At 41.6% G+C, this 20,509-nt stretch overlaps 1 long non-coding RNA gene across 1 annotated transcript in view; it reads right to left on the reverse strand.

Moving 5' to 3' along the window:
• Positions 1–16,093: 16,093 nt before the first annotated feature.
• The window catches only part of LOC117878197, a 128,259-nt gene continuing 123,843 nt past the window's right edge, over positions 16,094–20,509 (reverse strand). Inside the window, exon 7 of the long non-coding RNA XR_004645918.1 lies at positions 16,094–16,623. This is a non-coding gene — a long non-coding RNA (uncharacterized LOC117878197). The remainder of the gene's footprint in view (positions 16,624–20,509) is intronic.

Raw genomic sequence — 20,509 nt, forward strand, 5'->3', positions numbered from 1 at the left:
TTTGCATTTGAAACAAAAGGGGCTAGAGAAACTGGATTTATTTTAAAATGCAAAAAGGCAAAATTGCTGTCACTGATCCTGCTCTATAAAAGCCTCTTTTCTCAGCTAAATTGCTAAAGGAACACAGACTCATATTTTTGCAGCCAGGCCCTGTTTAAGCATAGTCTAATTCCTTTATACTCATTTATCCACTCTTAAGTGAGTGTTCTTTCTTGGTCAAGCCTTCTGATAAAATTAGAAGTTTTAGTTGTGCACTATTCATCATTATTTATGGAATACTTGACACTGTCAACTCAGTTACTCATATATACCTTTCATCAACATTTGTAGTTTGTCAATACATAGGTCCCCTTTTAATGCACTTGATGAATATCAGAACGGGAATACTGTGTTTGCTAGAAAGATAAAAGTAATAGAGCAAACTGGAGCATGGCATTGTTAAATTATTATATTAATCAGCAATGTGTCATTTGCAATGTCCATCATTCTTCAGGAGGGGGAGGGAGAGAACAAAGAGGGGAAGTGAGAATGCGTGCTCTGATGTTTGATGGGAGTGTGGGAATTATACAGTTGTAAGTTAGAGGCCTCAATTCACTGTCTAGTCAGGACTCAAATATTTGATTTTGGGATTTAACCTATTGTATTGGCTAGGTGGTTGGAGAGTGGGAACAATCTTGCCATACATTTTCCAGCCTGTGAATTTGGCAAAATGTGACCAACACCAATGTATTCACACACTTCTCTAACATGTGCGAACTAGGTCTTATGAGGTATATGAGAGCTAACACACTGATCATTAATGTTATAAAATGCATGTGTTAATGTTGTGCGCATAGGTGCTGGAACTAGGGGTGCTGCCACACCCCCTGGCTTGAAATAGTAACCAAAGTACATAGTGGGCGTGCTGAAGGCAGAAACTATGAAAAAAATGTTCTAGTATCAGTGGTTTTGCGAAGTTATGAATTCCCGCTGTATGATGTTACTAGAACATATTTAAGACCAGAGGTAAAGGCGATAAACAGGTGTGTCCTAGACAAAAGAATGTGAGTTTACCTCAGTTTTCATTAGCTGTAAACAGCCATGAAGCTAAACCAGTGGGGGTTTCAAGTTCAGGATCAGGGTGAGAATTAATATGGCTCCTGCACCCAGTGAGAAACAGGGGACTGAATTCCCAGGAGTCCTTCTTGACTAGCAAGACAGACATACTTTTGGAGAGATATGTCTGTGGAAGGTCGGGGGAGGGGGAGAAAAGAAAAGCCAGACACAGATGAAAGATTGTTCAAGGTAGTTTTCTTCCCAAAGACTGTAGCTTATTAAGTTGCTCTTAGCCATTAGAAAGCATATTTTTACTTTTGTTTGCTCATAACAATGTTTTGGTCCTTATCCCTTGTATTCAAGCTCATATAAAGCCACTCACTTTTTGATTAAACAAATGTGTTTCACTTTTAATCTAAGCCAACCTAGTGCTGTGTTTGAATTGAAGTGATTGTTAGCTCCCCTTAAAGTGTGAACTGTGCTTTTGTCTGTTTAAAGGAGCAATGGACTTAACTTCCTGGAGTGCTCCAGGAGAGTGTTGGACACGTCAGGGCAGAGACAGTTTTAGTGAAAGTTGGGACTGGGGGTGTGCTGGGGTCACCCTGCAAGTAGTAAGCATGACTGGTACTGGGATGGTGGAGGCATGCAACTGGGGATAAAGTGCTTAAACAGGGTGCACAGCATACAGACACTCAAAGAACTGCATGCTTGTCTAATGGCTGTTGGCATCCGGGCCATGAGTTGCAGCAATGGAGCACTTAAGGCACTCTATGATACAGGAGAGGCAGTGACTACCCTTACTGTGCTAGGTTGAACCTCGAGAGTCATGCGAAGGTATCATTTGTGAAAGCATCTGCTCATCGGAAACTGCTAGTTCTTTACACAATGGCTATGGTAAGTCTTCAAATATTTAACTTGACTACTTTTCTCAAGGATCATTTAGTTTCTAATATAAAGACTAAAGACATTTTCACAAAGCTGAGTCTGACTTGCCTATGCAAGTTGTGAAGGCTTGACCAATTTCTGCAGGAGATAAAGTAAGGTCTATTGAATACCCAAAACAGGAGTATGAAAACAAGCAAGTAGGCGTCAGCACACAGCTACCTACTTACATTTTTACAGTAGTTAGAAATGCAAATTATGCCTCTGAACTTAGACAATGATTTTTATCCTCAGGGCCAGATTCTGCCACCTCTCTCATAAGAGCATTTTACTATGGAAGGAATAACTCCACATTAAGATACTATGCAATCTGATGATATGTCAGGTTCTTAAAAGACATGAGTTTTGAATATCACTCTTATTACAAAGCTTTCCTCTCTATTTCCTGCATGTCAAATTATTGATGGACTTTCCCTTGTGAAAGTATTAACATTGACTTAACATTGCAATATAAAGAAGCATTAAAAATCATGCAGGAAAACCCATAATCTGTGATAGGAAAAAGTCTAAAAACAAAAAGGATTAAAAAAAAAAAAAAAAAAAAAAAAAAAAAAGATTTTGGAAAAATAAAGCCTTTTAAAAAAAAAAAAAAAAAAAAAAAGGTTATGATAGGAAAACTTGTCTACTAGCACATACTAGTCAAATATGAAATTATGCTTGGGGAAAAAAAAAAAAACAAAAAAACCCCACAACTCCTCACATTCAATATATATTTCATAGGCTCCCTGAAAGGAAGTATGGGAAGTCTGAGAAATCTGGCTGTATAAATCCCAATAATTATAGATGTTTCTATCACTGTGGGGGGGGGGGGAAAGGCATTTTTACCTTCTTAAGATAGATCAGAGTAGTCACTATGTTCAAAATTGGCATCAAAGCACAAATTCAGCGCTGGAAAAAGCCCTTAATATAGGTCTCTTATGCAACACCTTTGTTACCCAGTGTACTGCTCCTTTTTCACAGTTGTCAAGTTCCCAGTGGTTCTGATCCTATCATCATTATCAGTTGCCCCACACAAATCAGCTGTATCTTAACCTTTCCGGCATTGCCGCACACCAGAGTTCAAAAATCATGAATCATAACCACCCTCCCCAAAAGTCACCGCTAACCATGTAGCGCAGGCAGCCACCACTCAAGTGCCTCCTCCTGGGCAGGAATCACACCACAGCCCAGTACCTCTGTTCTGCTTTCCCTCTCTTCAGGGCCCCCTCATACACTTCAAAAGGTAGTTCAAATAAGAGTCCCGTACTGGAGTCCAGTTTATTAAGTCCTCTAGTACATATTGATTCTCAAAATTTCAAGCCCCGTTCAGCATCTCTTGATTAACCCAAAACAACACAAATCAAAACTCACCCAGTTAGCCTTCATAAGCTCTCTCCTATCACAACAAGGTCTCTCCCAGGCTAGCCTACAGCTAGAGAGCTTTTGCCCACTCCTGCTTCTTCAGCTTTTTCCCTACCTGCAAAAGCCTTCTTATTCCCTAAAATCTCTAAAAATACAACTGCAGTCTCCCATACTTCCCCTTTCACTACTGTTGCCTGCTCTTTTTATATGGGGAGCACCTGACTCAACCCATGTGGGGCTTGTCCTGTAATCAAGGCTGGCTTAGGCCCATGGGGAAAGCCATACTGTTTATGTTATAATACCATGAGATTTTCTGGTTTTTAAAGATTATATTGTGAAGTTCTGTTTTCCAGCTTCCTCTTTTGTTACCAATGTACTGTTCCTTACTTTCCCATTCTCTGATCCTTTCCATGGCTAGAGTTTTCACAGTTCTCTCTCTCTTTGAGAGAGAATAGTTGTATGCACAATGATTTCCATAAGCATTTTCACAGGGTATTTTGGTACATTAAAAAAAAATCAAATCAGTTTTTTTTCTGCAAACGCCTGGGAATTGTCTGAGAGATGGTTAAGGACCCAGAGCCTCAGTGGATATGTAACTGGGATTTTCAAAAAGGTTTAGGACTGTTTTCTGTCCTGTTTTCTGAGAACAGCATTATATGATGAGGTGTATCCATTTTGTGCTTCCTGTTATAAAGGAATGTATATCTATTAGCTTTATTTTTCTGTATTCTGCAGAGAATAGAACCTACAATTGTGCCACTGAAATGATGCAAATAAAGGAAGGTGCTAGACATGGGTTCTCAGTCTGTGAGCCATAAGAGTTATGACCCCTCTTCTAGCCATAAAGGAGGGGAGTCCCAAAACTTCCTTCTGTTGTAATAGAGGATCATAATATAGAAAAAAGTTGCGGCCCACTAGGGTTGTCAAATTTGGTTGGATGTATTCCTGGAGGTTTCATCAAATGACTATCTTTTAATTAAAGATTAATCTTTAATACCTGGAAACTCCAGGACAATCCTGGAGGCTTGGCAACCCTAAGGCCCATTGTGTGTATGCAGATAATTAACCCAGGTTTTTATTTTATCCCTTTAAAAAGTTTCACTGACCCTGAAATTTTTGGGATTTCTTCCCCATATTTCCCCTATTATTCTGATAGTTTAGCTGCAAAAAGGACCATGTTCTGATGGTGTGGGTGTGACTATTATGGTAAGATGCAATTTTATTATTATGCCAGCTCTGTATTGCTGGCTTCTATTGGGAGGTGAGAGGCATGTATTGGGAAGGCAATGATATCAAATCAGTTGCATAGGGCCAAAACTAACATAAGTGAGGTTCTGCTAAGACAGATCCTCAGAGCCAGGGTCTTAGCCTGCTATCTAAAAGTTCTTGCTCTTTAGTGTAGTTAATAAGTGTCCTATAACATGGCCTTGGCATTATTCAATAAGATGGTAAATGAAGATATTATTAAAAGAAAATGGCAGTATGAGGGTGGGCAACAGGGAACTAGGGAACCTGGTGGCTGTACTGGAGTCCTGGCTGATCCAAAGATATGCCAATTTACCAATGGCTGACTGGAGACGTTAAAGTGAAAATCAATGTTTTTTAAAATAAGCCACCAGCCATTTGTCTTGCTCTTTAGTAGAACCACTTTTTGTCTCCTTCCTCTGACATTCACCCACCTCTTTCACTTTGACACCAGCTCCTTCAAAACAACATATTGGGACAGCACTCCACATATATGTACAAGCTGCATGGCTGGTGCACAATAACAGTGTCTGTTTGGACTTTTAAAAAAGGGGCTTTGCTGCTTAAAGCCTTTAACATCTGTCTCTTGCCTTTGTTGTGGGACATTTGAAACCAGAGTCATGTTAGGACAATGTCTAATGGTAGGGGAGCAAACTCTGTAGAAAGATCCCTTCTTCCAATTCTGCTGGTAAATGCAAGATTGACTGTAATGGCTGCAGATTATGTAACTGTTGCCCCCTTTTGACTTGTGCAGCTAGTCAAAGTTTGGGGCCCTGGGGATTTGTTGGGTTGAAAGTGGAAATTGGTGATGACCAGGTATTTCTTTGGTGCAGTTTTTCCGATTTGGAAAGAATGTACAGAGTCCTGTGTCTTTGAATCAGAAGGAATCAAATACCAGGACACAGCTTCTTTTGCTTACACCAGCAAGAACACTTGTTTCAGACTGCACCCTGACCCAAAAGCCTCTCCCCAGCTTTCTTCCAGGGCGAGACATTGTGCTTTCAACTACGCCTTCTGGTTGGCTGTCGATCCATCTCTGTGTATTTTGCATTCCCACACGCACACAAAACCCCTACCCAAACAATATGCAGCAAAAACTTCCATCTGGGTTCACATACTCCTTTTGCCCTAGGTGGGGGCTAATCCTTACAAATTAATTGAAAGATGCATTCACACCTATTACTCTCAATCAGGTTTCAACTCAACCCATAGCCATCCAATTTAGAACATAATTTGGAAGCCACGGAGGTGGATCACAAGCAGGCAATGCAGGTAAGAATAAAACAGCAACTTTAGCTTGCTTGAGACAGTCTTTTCCTGTTTTACAGTGACGCAAGTCTTGACTAGCAGCCATGACACTCCAGGCACAGTGCCAGCTCCTTGTTACTGTTTGTATTAGCAGATTACTGAATAAAGTTCAAGTTTCACAGCACACAAAGCCCTTTTCACACTGCATACTCCTATAAGGATGTTGTTCAAAATAATGAGTTCTCCCTTAGGATGATGGTCCCAGTCTGGGGAAAGGGAAACATGGGGAGCAGACTGAACTTGGTAATGAGGATTCTGGATGGCTTGCTTGGTACATCTCTGTAAGTGCTTAACAGCATCCACCCATCCAAAGTAATGCTGAGCAGTGGAGCACATGCAGGCAGGGAGGTTCCTAATCTGGTAATCAGCAATGGCATTTTTAACAGATAAGCATAGAAGTGGCTACACCTTCTGGTTTCACTAACCTATACATTACTAATAGCATATGTAAACAGGGATTTTCCACCCACACTGGAAGTTTTAAAAGATGTTCACCTGATGGGAGTAACAGCAGCTGCCGGGTTGTCTGCAGCTGCTCCATGTGGTGGTTCTGGGTGTACTGGCTAAATTGGAAATGGACCAGAAGCTTCTCAAAGGAAGTGGTCAGGGAATCTCTGCCAAGAACTATGTTGATATAAATAATAAGTAACCATGATGATGATGGAAATTGGCCTCCTTTCTGAACACAAGGTTGGCAATGGGCCACTCACAAGCAGATAGGGTGACCAGATGTCCCGATTTTATAGGGACAATCCCAATTTTTGGGTCTTTTTCTTATATAGGCGCCTATTACTCCCCACCCCCTGTCCCAATTTTTCACACTTGCTGTCTGGTCACCCTACAAGCCGAGGCTGTGGACTGAGCTGCAGGATGGTGTTTACAGTGTTGCCCATTCTTGTGATTTTATTATGTTTTGCAATATTTGATGTTTATCTTAAAGCCCCAGCTCCTGGATCAGGATCTGGCATGAAAATCTCAGCTTTCATTAAAACATAGTAATTTTCGATCATATGTGGCTGCAGGGAAAAGCTTGATAAAGTGAAATGAGTTTACCCTAAAGGCCCAGAAACCAGAAGAAAAGAACCCCACCTGTATTATTTAAAGATATCTCATGAGTTCAAAGCTGTTCTCATGATTTTGTGGTGCCTGACTCTTTTTTGAATGCTTGGGGTTGGCAATAGTGTGTGACGGCTGTGGGAGCCCTGGGGAAGGCTACAAGCGAGAGGAAACTCTGACCAAAGCAGTTGACTGGAGAGAGGAGCTTCGGGGACACTCTGCATTCCCTCAAGAGCAATTCACTCCATCCTCATGAGTGTATCTATGAGATAAGGAGACTGAACACCTTCTGCATGAGCCAGAGGATTGTTGGCGAGTATGTAGAGGTCTGTGCCTTATAGCATGTTCATATAAGAAGAGTGCAACCTCTTTCCTCTACTTTCCCTCATTCACCCAAGTACCTGTGTGTGTGTAAGTCTATCCAGAGCATTGCATGTCATCAACTGCCTTGCTACTGGGTGTGATCTCAAAAGACAAGTATATTTCTGTGTCTGTTGGCATAATCCTGCTCTCCCCTGCCTTTTCTTCAACAGGAGCCAGTATCCTAGCAGGATGAATGGGGACAAGCAGATGGTTAGCCCATTACTGGTGTCCTTGGAGCATATAACTGCTGTCCCTCCGCTTGCTTGGATGTGATTTATGATAGTATCATTTATCCCTTTTCCAACAAGGGGGAGTTGTTCCTGTCTGGATGGTCCATCTCCCCTTCCCCACAATTTGGCCAGCACAAAGTAAGACCTAGAGAGGCAACAACCATATAGTCCTGAGGGGCAGACTGCACTGGATTTGGATGAGGGAGATAAAATGAGGGTGAGGAAAGATGCATCTGAGTCAGTCCACCTCTGTAGTCCTCCATTATATCAGCATTGGAGAGGGATTAACATGGAGCTTTGGCAAGTGATGAAGAAAGAATGAAGAGGAGAGCGTTGGGGAGAAAAATTAAAAGCTTGGTTTTGGTTACGGTTAGCTTGAGTTCAAAGTGAGAAATTCAGGATGATACACTGGAGAGACATTCAGATACGTAGTTCTGGATGACAAGAGACAGATCACATGTGGAGAGGTCGATCTGTGATTGAGTCTATCAGTGTAGAGATATTAGTGGATGCTATATGAGTGCATGACATCATCCCTGACTAAGATATACAAGGGAATAAGAAGAGAGCCCTGAGGGAATCTCACAGAGAGGGGGAAAGGGAAGAGGAGGAACTACTAAAAGAGAAAAATCAAGAGAGAACAGGGCCATGAAAGCCAACTGAGAAGAGAACTTTAAAAAGGAGGGAGTGCAGCCTCAATGTTATCAAAGTCGGGTGTAAGAACAAGGAGAAGAAGCACAGAACAGAGGCCCTGAAACTTGACCGAGGCAAGGTAGATGGAAACTTTAAGAGCAGTTTCAGCTCAGTGGCAGAGGGAAAAACCAGATTGGAGGGAGATCAGGAAGGAGGAGTGAGAGGACAGGAAATCACCTGTTCAGGGAGCTTAGAGGCAAAAGGGAAGGGAACTTGAGAGACAGGTAGGAAGGACAGATTATTTTGGGAGGGGGGGAGGACATAGAACATGATTATCTATTGAGGTTTCTTTGAAAGACTCTAGTCTATGTTCTCTTTTCATCCCAAAAATACATTATATTACCCTTACACTGTTCTTAGCCCAGCTCCTTCCCCCTCTCCCACTTCGTTGATTTTAGCAGATGGCGGGTGTCTGCAGCATTTACATCACTAAGGCCTGTAGATATGTATCTTTCATCTAACATCTTTGTCACCAGGTAGCATTCACAGTAGTATCAGAGATGGCAGTATTGAGGTCATACACAGGGATACATTTGAAACCTCACTACAGAATTGTTGAATTCCTTTTGCATCAATTATCAAAGCCCAACATCACAAACATTTAATATATGCAGTTGCTAATCTGTTGTAAATTACTAATTTCACATGCATATTTATTATCTGCTTCAGTGTTTTGTTATGTAAACAAAATATCTGAAAAATCTTGGAGTGGATGAATGGCCAAATGCCAAAAGCTTGGGTCTGATCTCAAAAGCAGCTGTTGTTGAGACCCTGAAGTCAACACACAAGTTACATTAACAAATTTGCTAGTGTGAAAAAAATAAGACCAAATCCTGCCCTGCATCGCACAGGTCTGCTGTGGGGAAAGAAGGAGAAGAAGATACAAGGCAATCTGCAGCACACATTCTAGGACAGTAAGCACTGCTTGTTTTGGGAGAAGCAGGAAGGTGTGCCCCAAAGCATGTTCCCATAGCCAGCTTGAGCTATGTTACTCTTTATTGGTAAGATAATTCAAGAACCTTTCATTGAGCTAGAGCCTTTCATATGGCCAGGCCCCTCCCCTATTAGCAGCACAGATATTACAGTAGAATCTCAGAGTTATGAACTAACAAATCAACCACACCCCTCATTTGGATTCAGGAGTACACAATCAGGCAGCAGCAGAGACAAAAAACCAAAACCAAACAGAAAAACAAAGATAGTACAATATTGTGTTGAACATAAACTACTAAACAAAAAGGGAAAGCAGCATTTTTCTTTTGCGTAGTAATGTTTCAAAGCTGTATTTCGTGAATGTTCAGTTGTAAACTTTTGAAAGAACAACCATAGCGTTTTGTTCAGAGTTACGAACAACCTCCATTCCCAAGATATTTGTAACTCTGAAGTTCTACTCCAATAGAATTTTGCCTGTACTGTTTTAAAGGAAGATGTGAAGACTCAGATGTGGTCTGGTCTCAGAGACCAGATATGTTTATCAATTGTTAATCAAAAAAATTGGACAGGTGTGTTGGTCACACAAAAGGAAATGAAGACTTAATCTCTCATCTGCTAGTAGCTGCTTGGTTATTGGTAGCCTCTCATTGAAAAAAGAAAAATAGCCCAGCCATTGAGGGAATGATTCAAAAATGAGAGGTTGTGGTTATGGAAAAATTAACATACTAATTACATACCTGCAAAATAGACAGAGGGCTGATGGATACTTAGCTATTTGGTTACAATTTTATTTAGTATTCAAAGTACATTTACCTGCAAGAAAACCATTTCCCCTATGAAGATTAGCAGGCGATCATTTGGTACTCAGTATCCCACAATTTGTGATATTTGGTTTTGGATTGCATCCCAATACTCTCTAGTGACTGAACATATCCACCCATATGTCCATAAAATCTCCTCTTCCACCATAATTTCTCCAACATTTATCTCCATTCAGTCTATATTTTTTTTTAAGATGACTGATACAAGGTATCATTGAAACAGAATCTTCAAGAAATTTTCTTTTATTGTGCTACAGACTGAGGTTGCTGGTCCTCTTTTCCAGATCAAACCCCCTTCTGCTGGGATAATAGGTCTCTCCATATCCTTTTCCCAGCATACCATATATGGACACATTTTTGTTAGGAAAGCTGTCCGGAAAGATTGCTATAAATTAATTATAAGTTTTTTGACCAATGCTTCTATTAAAGTTAGCTTTGTGAATAAAAACAGGTTTTCTAGAAAGTTGAGAAACAGTGCCTGATTTGAAAGTACTGGTACCAGGAGAGAGTGGGCCAGTTAAAGTTAGTTTTAATCTCTAAATAAGAGAGGAAAAAATCTTTACTGAATATCTGGCCATCTGTGTGTATTCCATGGCTCTCCAAATCTTTGAAGTTCTCTAATTTGCAATTTGGGCTAAGATCTGGATTATTTGCAATGGATGTCATTAGTGAGAGAAAAGACCTGAACTTATTTCTAGTTCTATCCCAAACTCATAGAGTAGACTTTGCTAAAGGATGGGTGTACGTTTCTGGTGGGCCTGATTTTTTATTAATCCGTGGTAGCCTAGTGATGTTTACCCTGCTGCAGTTTTCTTGTTCAATAGAGACCCAGTGTTTAGTTGGGTTAAAGCGATCCCAATCCATTATTGCTTTAACATGGCTGGCTTGATAGCAGCATAGCATATTCGGAACAGCTAGTCCACCCTATTTAATGGGTCTGTACAAACTATCTGCTCTCACTCTAGTCTATTCTTATTCCTTATAAATTCTAACAATATCCTCTGTATTCCTGCTAGGGTTTTTATCTGGGGGAAAAAATAACAGAATGATTTTGAAATAAGAAAGATCTCCTTGGCAAACTATTCATTTTGACCTTAGCTATTCTTCCCAACCAAGAAATTGCATACTTCCCCTAGCACCAGGAGCGCTACCTAGGGCAGCGGAAGGTCCCTCCCCGAAATGCCGCCCCACAACAGAGGCGGCGGAAGGTCTCGCCGCGGAAACACTACCGTGGTCGCCGCTCCCCAAATCACAGCGCCTTAGGTGACCGCCTAGGTTGCCTAATGGGTTGTGCCGGCCCTGCCCAGCACTCCATGTCCTTTTTTCATTTTGTTACTGGATTTATAGGATTACCTTGTGCTTTGATAATATTACACAGCTATGGGAGGAAAGATGGGTTTGTGGTTAAACTACAGGACTGGGAGTCAGGAGATCTGGGATTTATTCCTACTTTGTCAGGTGCTTCTTGTGTGACTTTGAGTAAGGGCTTGTCTACACTACCTGCCAGATCGGCAGCCAGCGGTTGATCCAGTGGGAGTGTCATAACTATAAAGGGAAGGGTAACAGCCCTCCTGTGCACAATACTATAAAATCCCTACTGGCCAGAGACTCCAAAATCCTTTTACCTGTAAAGGGTTAAGAAGATCAGGTAACCTGGCTGACACCTGACCCAAAGGACCAATAAGGGGACAAGATACTTTCAAATCTTGGTGGGGGGAAGACTTTTGTTTGTGCTCTTTGTTTTTGGGGTTGTTTGCTCTTGGGACTAAGAGGGACCAGACATCAATCCATGCTATCCAAATCTTCTGAACAAGTCTCTAATATTTCAAACTTGGAAGTAACAGCCAGGCAAGGCATGTTAGGTTTATCTTTGTTTTCTCAATTTGTAAATGTTCCTTTTGCTAGAGGGTTTACCTCTGTTTGCTGTAACTTTGAACTTAAGGCTAGAGGGAGTTCCTCTGGGCTCTTTGAATCTGATTACCCTGTAAAGTTATTTTCCATCCTGATTTTAGAGATGATTTTTACCTTTCTTTCTTTAATTAAAAGCCTTCTTTTTAAGAACCTGATTGATCTTTTCCTTGTTTTAAGATCCAAGGGGATTGGATCTGGACTCACCAGGAATTGGTGGGGGAAAAGAGGGGATGGTTAAATTCTCCTTGTGTTAAGATCCAAGGGTTTGGATCGGTGTTCACCAGGAAATTGGTGAAGAAGTCTCTCAAGGCTACCCAGGGAAGGGAGTTAGCACTTGGGAGTGGTGGCAGCAAAACCAGATCTAAGCTCGTAATTCAGTTTAAGGGTTCACATGCAGGTCCCCATATCTGTACGCTAAAGTTCAGAGTGGGGAAGGAACCTTGACAGGGGGACAATTTATTGCATCTAGTATAGACGTGATAAATCGACCTCTGCGTGCTCTTCCATCAACTCCAGCACTCCACCAGAACGAGACGTGCAAGTGGAGTCAACGGGAGAACATCAGCTGTCGATTTACTGCAGCGAAGACACCGTGGTAAGTAGATCTAAGTACGTCAACTTCAGCTATGCTACTCATGTAGCTGAAGTTGTGTATCTTAGATCGACCCCATGCAGTAGTGTAGACAAGCCTTAAGTCACAACTTCTCTGCGCCTCAACTTTTTTGGTATGTAAAAGGAGTAGTAATACTTTCTCACGTAACAAAAGTGTTGTGTGGTGTAGCAACCTGCATGGACCTTGAAGGGAGGAGCAAGGTTGCATGAGAGAAGCGTTTGTAGGAGACACCTGGGAGCCAGTCTGAGTGCACATGGTTTGAATGCTACTGCAGTTCCAGCATGTCTGTAAATAATTCTCTTAGTAAAGAGCTACTTCAGTTTTAGAAACATGGGGTCCTCTTATGTTATTACCCAGCACAAGGTACATTAAATGTGGCTTAATTCAAGTAACATTCGTAAAGCATTCTGAAATCCTCCAATGAAAAGCTCAAGTGAAGTGCAAAACATTCTTATATTCTCTTTGCTATATTACTTTATCTTTTGTTACATTTATCTTCGAGCCACAGAGTTTAAGGCCAGAAGGGACCACTGGATCTAGTCTGACCTCCTCTATATCAAGACCGCCAAGAGTGCCAAGCACCTGCACTAAACCCAACAATTGAAATTAGACCAAAGTATTATAGACCATTGGAGACTGGACTATTATGTGCCTAAGGCAGAGTATAGGAGGGACCAAGGTGCACTATTGCCTGAGGCGTCTCCCTCACCCACAATGGCAGGAAAATTAAGTGAGATATGCCCAAATAATCTTGGCAAGTGACCCACACCACACCCACATGTTGCAGAGAAAGGTAAAACCCCCACAAGGTTACTGCTTCCTTCCTGACTCCACATATGGTGGTTAGTTAGACCCTGAGCTGGTGAGCCAGCCTAGTACTGGAGACAGAGGATGCTTAGTGCCACCTCAGAACTCTGGCCCACCCCACCCAATGTCCTGTCTTAGCCATGACTTTTGTTACTAGATATATAGGTATTTATTGAAGCCCCCCTTTTTTCTTCTTTTAATGACATATGGAAATCCAAAGCAGCCTAAATTGACAAACTAAACTGAACTGAAATTGGTTAATCTTAAATTAGAGACAAAATGAAGCAGTTGTGTGCGAGAGCATCTGGAAGTATTGGCAGAGGGCCAATACTAAATTTCATGCAAATGGATGTGGAACATTCATTTCCTTGTTGGTTAAGTGCATGTGAGCTAGGCATGAGCCAGATTAACAGCGGATTTAAAAAAAAATCATTTTGAAAGAAGCTTGAAGGGAAGTGTTTTGACCGTCATTAGAGGAGCAAACAGTATATGAAAAATGTGTTTTATTATAGATGCAACCAATAGGACATGCAGTGACGTGCATTGGACACAAACTTGTGTTAGACTCACAAAATTGCTTTGATTTAAATCAACCCACCCACAAGCTCTGTGGGCACTTCAAAAACTAGGCCTATACAGGGGCTAGCATTGGTGGGTCCCAATAACCACTCAGACACTTGCCAAAATAAATGGTATTTTAATAGGGCCTGCAAAAGGATTGGTTGCAAATACCATAGGTACAGGGTCTTAAACAGTTATAGTTCAAAGTGAGCAATAGTGGTTCTTGTTTGGGACCCTGGGGGCACTCTAAGCTAGAGATAAATTTCTTTAGGCCTAGTGCCTGGGGTGCCCTCTCCAGTCCCGTCTCTGTTCAAGCAAACAGGATCTTGCAGGTTTTCAGACTAGGCTCACTTGGTGGTGCCCCTCTGCACCAACTTCCTGTCCAGCCTCTGTTGTTCCCCATCAGTTCCACCTTAGACCTGGTCCTGTCTGCATGTCCTATATCACACCCCACAGGTTGCTCAACAAAATCTGCTGCCCTAGGCAACATTTCAGTGTTCTGCTCCCGACCCCTCAAATGTGGCTCAGCTGCCCCTCTCTCATAGCAGAGGGGAGGCTGGGCCAAATCTGAGCATGTGACATTGAGACCTGGCACAAGAGGTCAGATAGGTTTGGCCTGGCTGCCCCTCTGTCATGATGGAGAGGTTGCCAGGCCAAATCTGCTGCCTTAGGCAGCTGCCTAGCTTGCCTGTTTCACCCTACTCCACAGCAGTTCCTGAATTCTTACTCTGTATGCAGTTCCCTCTGCATTTCCTCTCTGCAGTTTCTGGCTAGTCATGCTGCTACAGCTTCCCAAAAGTGCCTGATAATTACTGGGTTCACAGTCTTTTCATGGAGTTTTTGCCCCATTCTGCCTGCTGACCAGAAGGAAGGGAATGTGCAGTTGGGAGGTGGTTGATAGGAATTGTTGTCTCCTGCTTAGCAAGTCCATCACGCAACTTCCTTTTTTATCCCCCTTATGGCTAGTGTTAGCTTGAAGGTTCCCTTAAAAAAGGAGGCTGGGGGAGGGGGAGAATATTCAAATACCCAAGAGCTTACACTAATTGAATGTAGGTGCATGATGGGATCCTGTTAAAAGAGAAGCATCATTTGATTGTGGAAGCAGAGAAAAGAACTGACAGAAGGGAACTGCAATGCATGACGTTTGTTAGCAAGAGTCAGGCTAACTGTAACCCTGATAACGCGAGATTTGTAGAAGCGAGGATTGTGTGAGGCGGGTGAGAAAGAACTGTGTAAGAAGTCATGATGACCTCAGCATAGATAAAGTGTAGAAGACCTTGTGTAGATAAGGTATAGAAAATAATTGTATGTTGGCAAGAGTCAAAACAAGTGAGGAAATGAGATATCAAGATGGCCTATGTATAAACAAAATGCTGCTGTCCCTCATTATTTCTGTAATGAAAGGTATAAATGCTTGCTGTAATTAGTTACCAGAGAGAGACCTGCTCTGCTCTCTCCTCTGCACATGTGAGAGTTAATAAAGCTCTGACTTGCTGTACCTAAACAAAATAGTGAGAACTCAGTTTTTCTCCGACATGATCTACAAAACACCAAGTCAGAAGAGCCCAATTCAGGAAACACTGGCACATGTGTGTGCCATTTTCACTTAAGACATGCTTAAAGGTAAATATATACTTAAATGCTATCCTGAATGAAGATGCTTTTCTGAATCTGGGTTTCAAAGCTCAGACTACTTTTATTTTGGGTGCCTACCCTGTAAAGCTGAGGTTGGTAAGAATGAGTTGTGAGAGTGCTCAACGGATAGTATTGGCGCGAACAGCAGAATTCATGGTATAATTGTGTTGATTTTTTTCTTGTTTGGTGATTATTTTTATTTTTGTAAACTACCTGCTAATAGTCCAAGCAAATGTGATGTGCAAGTGTTTTTTCCTACCCATAACTTTACCCCCAAAGCATCTTATAACAAAGACACATGAAATATAGTAGTACTCTTTATCTATGGGTTACACTACAATGTGCAGTACAGATATCTACTTCTGTGCACTATTCTTCCTGATTCAGCAGTACAGAATCAGTAGCTAATCTATAAAATATTGGAGACTATAAGGACAATGATATGCTCTAATTAAACTCCATTCCCCATGAAGTGTATCAAGCGACACTACTCATAGGCAATAAACTAGGTTTGCCACATTAGAGAGAGAGCTGTAGAATTTGGCAAAGAAAGAAATACAAATGAATTATTCTTAGTGACTTTGAAAGATTTTGCTAGATGGGGAAATATGGAAGAAATTCCAGTCAGATAACTCCAGAAGTTCCAGTTCCATGTTGCATCAGTGGGTGAAACAAGTCCATCAGCCTTTGTGAAATGTCAAAAATCATTAAAAGTGTCTGATTTACTTGGGTAACTTTTCTTAGCAGTAGTTGCTTAGCATTTGCACTGGGCTGCAAAATGATTATGTTCTGACTGTTTATTTTTGTAAACTTCATTGAAAAACAATGAAGGATTTTTTTATGCCTAGCAGCATCTGTTTTGTGAGAATCAAAGAAGCTTCCTCTGGTACTGTGGGCATGAGCTGTTAAATGCTTTATTTTCCTGAACATCAGGGGGGAAAATTGCTAATGGTAAAACAGTTAAAACATTTTGGAGTACAGTCTTTGGAGACATTTCAAACAAGACAGACTAAAGCAATAGGAAATCTACTGGAGGGGACAATCTTGCCAAGTCAGGGGAAGACTAAGTGGGTGTTTGTCATCTCTTTCTTCTTTGATGCGAATATCAGTGGAAGAAGATATGAACAGTCTGAAATACATAGAGAAAAGTAAATTCCACCCCTTATTTTTTTGCTTTTTAAAGGTTTCATGCTATCCACTTCTATGAAGAGTGGCTCCCAACAGAGGGGCTCACTTGGTGCATGATTAAAACAAATCTATTTTTGGGCAGTACAATGTTTTGAGAAACATGTCATCAGACTGCCTCATGTTGATGATGTATTTCTCTAATCTATCATCAGAGAGCTGTCACAATGTACAGTGTTATACATTCTTAGAGCGCAGCATGCACACAGTTGATATACACTCTTAGTGAAGAGATTTTGATGTTCAACAGAAGATTTCTAGAAGTAAATTTGGTGCAGTGAATAATGAAGGGCAAAGGATAGACAGTTTTGTGTCACCTGAAAGGGAAGCTGGTGCTATGTGTATTTCTCTAATGCTATTTCTAGTGTCACAATTCCAAATGCATGACCTGGTAACATGTTGATTCCCATAGCTTTTTCTGATAATGCTTTTGGATCAGGGCTCTACTATGTGCATGGATTTTTTACTAACAAGTGTCTTATTCCTTATTTAAGACTGAAAACATGTTTTACGATATATCATGCTACTTATTATGATAATTAAGCCCAAAGTGTGATTTTTATTATTCAGTTTTGCATGTAGCATATAAAATACACATCCCAAAATGATTTGTCATGCTTTGGCACTAATTACACAATGAAAAAGGAAAACTAGCTACTAGTCAATTAAACAAACAAGCACAGCATGTGGTTTTTAATGGTACCCTTTTCTAACGGACTGATTACAAAATTACAGTGTAGCCCAGCACTGATCTAATCAGACTTCCTGAGTAAGATCAAAGCAACATTGCAGCTGGACCTATAGCTTGAGTTTAAATAGTCTTTAAGGGATTGGTCTGACAACATATGCTTTTTAGAGTACACTGCACAAATGGTTCACAAAGTGGAGAAACTAAAATATTCATCTTATATCCAGGATTACTGTTATCACTAAAGGTGGAAATACAGGACAAGGATGATTAGGTCAGTAAACATTCCCCTGTGAAGCAGCAAAGGTTAGGAATAGTGTAAGGTCATCAGATCCTGGTCATCAGCGGGATCGAATTTGGGACCTCTGGAACTTTGTGCATGAGCCTCTGCTGCGTGAGCTAAAAGCCAACTGGCTGTAACTAAGGCTGTAGAGCAAATTCATTTAACTCTAAGTGGTCTCGGTGCCACTAGATGGGACACAACACCACACCCAGAAGGTGTGTGGGTTACAATAGCATTCTAGGATATCATTTAAATCTGGGATTAACACCCCTCTATTTATCAATACACCATCTAGTATACAGGATAAATCAGGATGCAAAATATGTAGAAACTAGACCGGAAAGAAATCTCTCTCTGGATTAAGGATTGTGGTTTGCCATTTTAAAGCCAGAATTCAATAATGAAGTTAGCATGTGCTTGTCACAAAACAGAGAATATTTTTTTAGGGAAGACTATCCAGATAGAGTGCTGGGTACTGGGTCATCCCCTTAGCCATAAACTTCAGTACCCTACTCCAGTGCTTCATCGAAAGAAAGAAAAACAAACAAACAAAAAACCACAACACAGCTATCAAGGTCTATTGGCCCTCTTCCTATATCCATAGTTTCTCTCTATTATGGTGATGGGCACAGTATATAGACTTTAATAGATAAAATAGAAGAGATCATGGCTTGTATTAATTGATCACTAATCATCACCTCCATGGGAATGGAGGACAGATTAATTTGGGCAAATTAGACTTCTACATGGTTGCCATGTGGCCTCTATCCAGAGATAGAACAAGGAGAAAGTGAGACTGGGGTTCTGAGTTTATAACTTCAGTGTTGGAGATAACGCGACCTTGCCTGGTGTGGATGGAAGTGATAGTGTTAGGCGCCAATAGCTATCTAATAAGCCATTCAGATAATTTTATCATCTTGCTAAAAAATGCAGGGGAGGGGGTGGGACCCTGCTCACCCAAACAAATTTAGCCTTTCTCCTGTATAATCTGCTTCAACCATTTTTGCTAGCGCTCATTGTAAGTCATAGTGTAGGGCTGGGGATCCACTATGCTGGCTCCAGGTTCTTAACCAAAGCCTCTAACTCTGTTATTTGTTCCTACTGTGCTCTTGTGAGCCATCAAAAAAAATCAGTCTGCTGCACAGATTTGCTTTTAGAGCCTCCCTTGCTGTAGTCCTAGATGTAACTAAGGGTTTATTGATTTCTAAGAGAGAAAAAAAAAACATAAGCTTTGACAAAGCCCAGGCATTCCTCATCCTGTAGTAAAGACAATTTACTTTCTACTGAGAGGGAGCCTGCTGAGAAGCTATGCACTGAAAAACAATCAAAATTGCTGCACCATCAGATATTTCAATATTCCTCAAGGATACAGCAATGGAAGGTTGCATTAAGGATGGAGTAATAGTCTACTACCATGAATCTTGTGAGCTACAGTTCCATGAGGGAGGGAGTCTGGTGACTGGTACTGTTTACAAGAAATCAGAAGGCTCTGCTATTTATATCCCACCTGTGTATTGTGATCTAATCCTCACAAAATGAATGGTCTGTTCTTTCTTTTCAGTAATTTCTAATTATTTATGGAGGTTGATCATTAATACTCATTTTGCCAAAGCCTTTATAAGTATATTAGAAACCTTTTTAATGTCTATTCTTTCTTAAACAGCACTAAATATTATTTAACTAATTGGCTGGGCATGCAAAGGGCTTACATAAACACACAAATGGCATCAAGTTGAGCGTGTCTGTGTACGTAACAAGAATTTTTGAACTCACATCCACTCAATTCTAAAACATCAGAGAATGTTCTAGGCATCATTGGCCAGACCCCTGTTGATTTGGGGGAAAATTAGAGAACAGGAAGGGGGAGAGGCGGAATGAAGGACACCTGGAGCCTCAGCCTTCTGTTTAGCATAGCCACAGCTTCAAGCACCTCTACAATTGCCTATACATCCAACTGGTTGATGGCATCCATTAATGCCTTCCAGCATAACACCGGAGGGATGAGTAGACAAGAGACAGAAGTCATGTCTCATCTGTTGTCATCCTCCCACTGGAGGAGAACACATTGTTGCCCTGACACTCTGAAGGGTTTAACTCCCAGGCAGGGAAAGGGCACATGTACACAGACCCTTCTATGAGGGAGCAGCAGGGAATCCTTGAAATAGAGGGGATGGAAGGATGACACAGAGGGACCTTGTGGAGTGGGGGCAGGGGCAATGGAGGAATGAAAGGAGCATTGCATGTGTGAAATAAGCGTGGCCTACACAAGCTATGAAGTCTGACTCCCAGTAATATTAGAGGAAAGAGAGAGAGAGAGAGAGAAAATATTTTGTAGTCCAGTGGTTGGGGCACCCAACTAGGAGGCAAGAGATCTTGGGTCCAGTCCAGTCCAGTCCTGCTCCAATCACTCTTTCATTATTTATCCACAGTGGAACTTCAACAAGAGAGACTGTGGAAGCCCCACTCCAGAATATCGCATAGTTCAGTGGTTAGAGCACTCTCCTGAGAGCAGGGGCAGCGAGTTATAGGGGCCTGTGGTGTCCGTGCTCCAGAGATATTCAGGACCCAGGGCCCAGCTCCAACAATGTTTGGGGCCCGGTCTCTCCCCTGGTCCTGCCAGCCACCATCACATGCCTCCCCAGGGGCATCTCCTGGCCACACCTGCCACCCCTGGGTGATTTAAAAGGACCTGGGGGCCCCAGCCACCACTGGCAGTGCAGTGGGGCTAAGATGGCTTCCTTCCTGTCCTCGCTCCGTGCCACTCCTGGAAGTGGCGTTCCTGTGGCCCCAGGAGTGTGTGTGTGTGTGTCTCTACATGCTGCCCCCGCCCCGAGTGCTGACTCCGCAGCTCCCATTGGC

This window comes from Trachemys scripta, chromosome 5 (assembly GCF_013100865.1).
Source record: "Trachemys scripta elegans isolate TJP31775 chromosome 5, CAS_Tse_1.0, whole genome shotgun sequence".
NCBI classification, from domain to species: Eukaryota; Metazoa; Chordata; order Testudines; family Emydidae; genus Trachemys; species Trachemys scripta.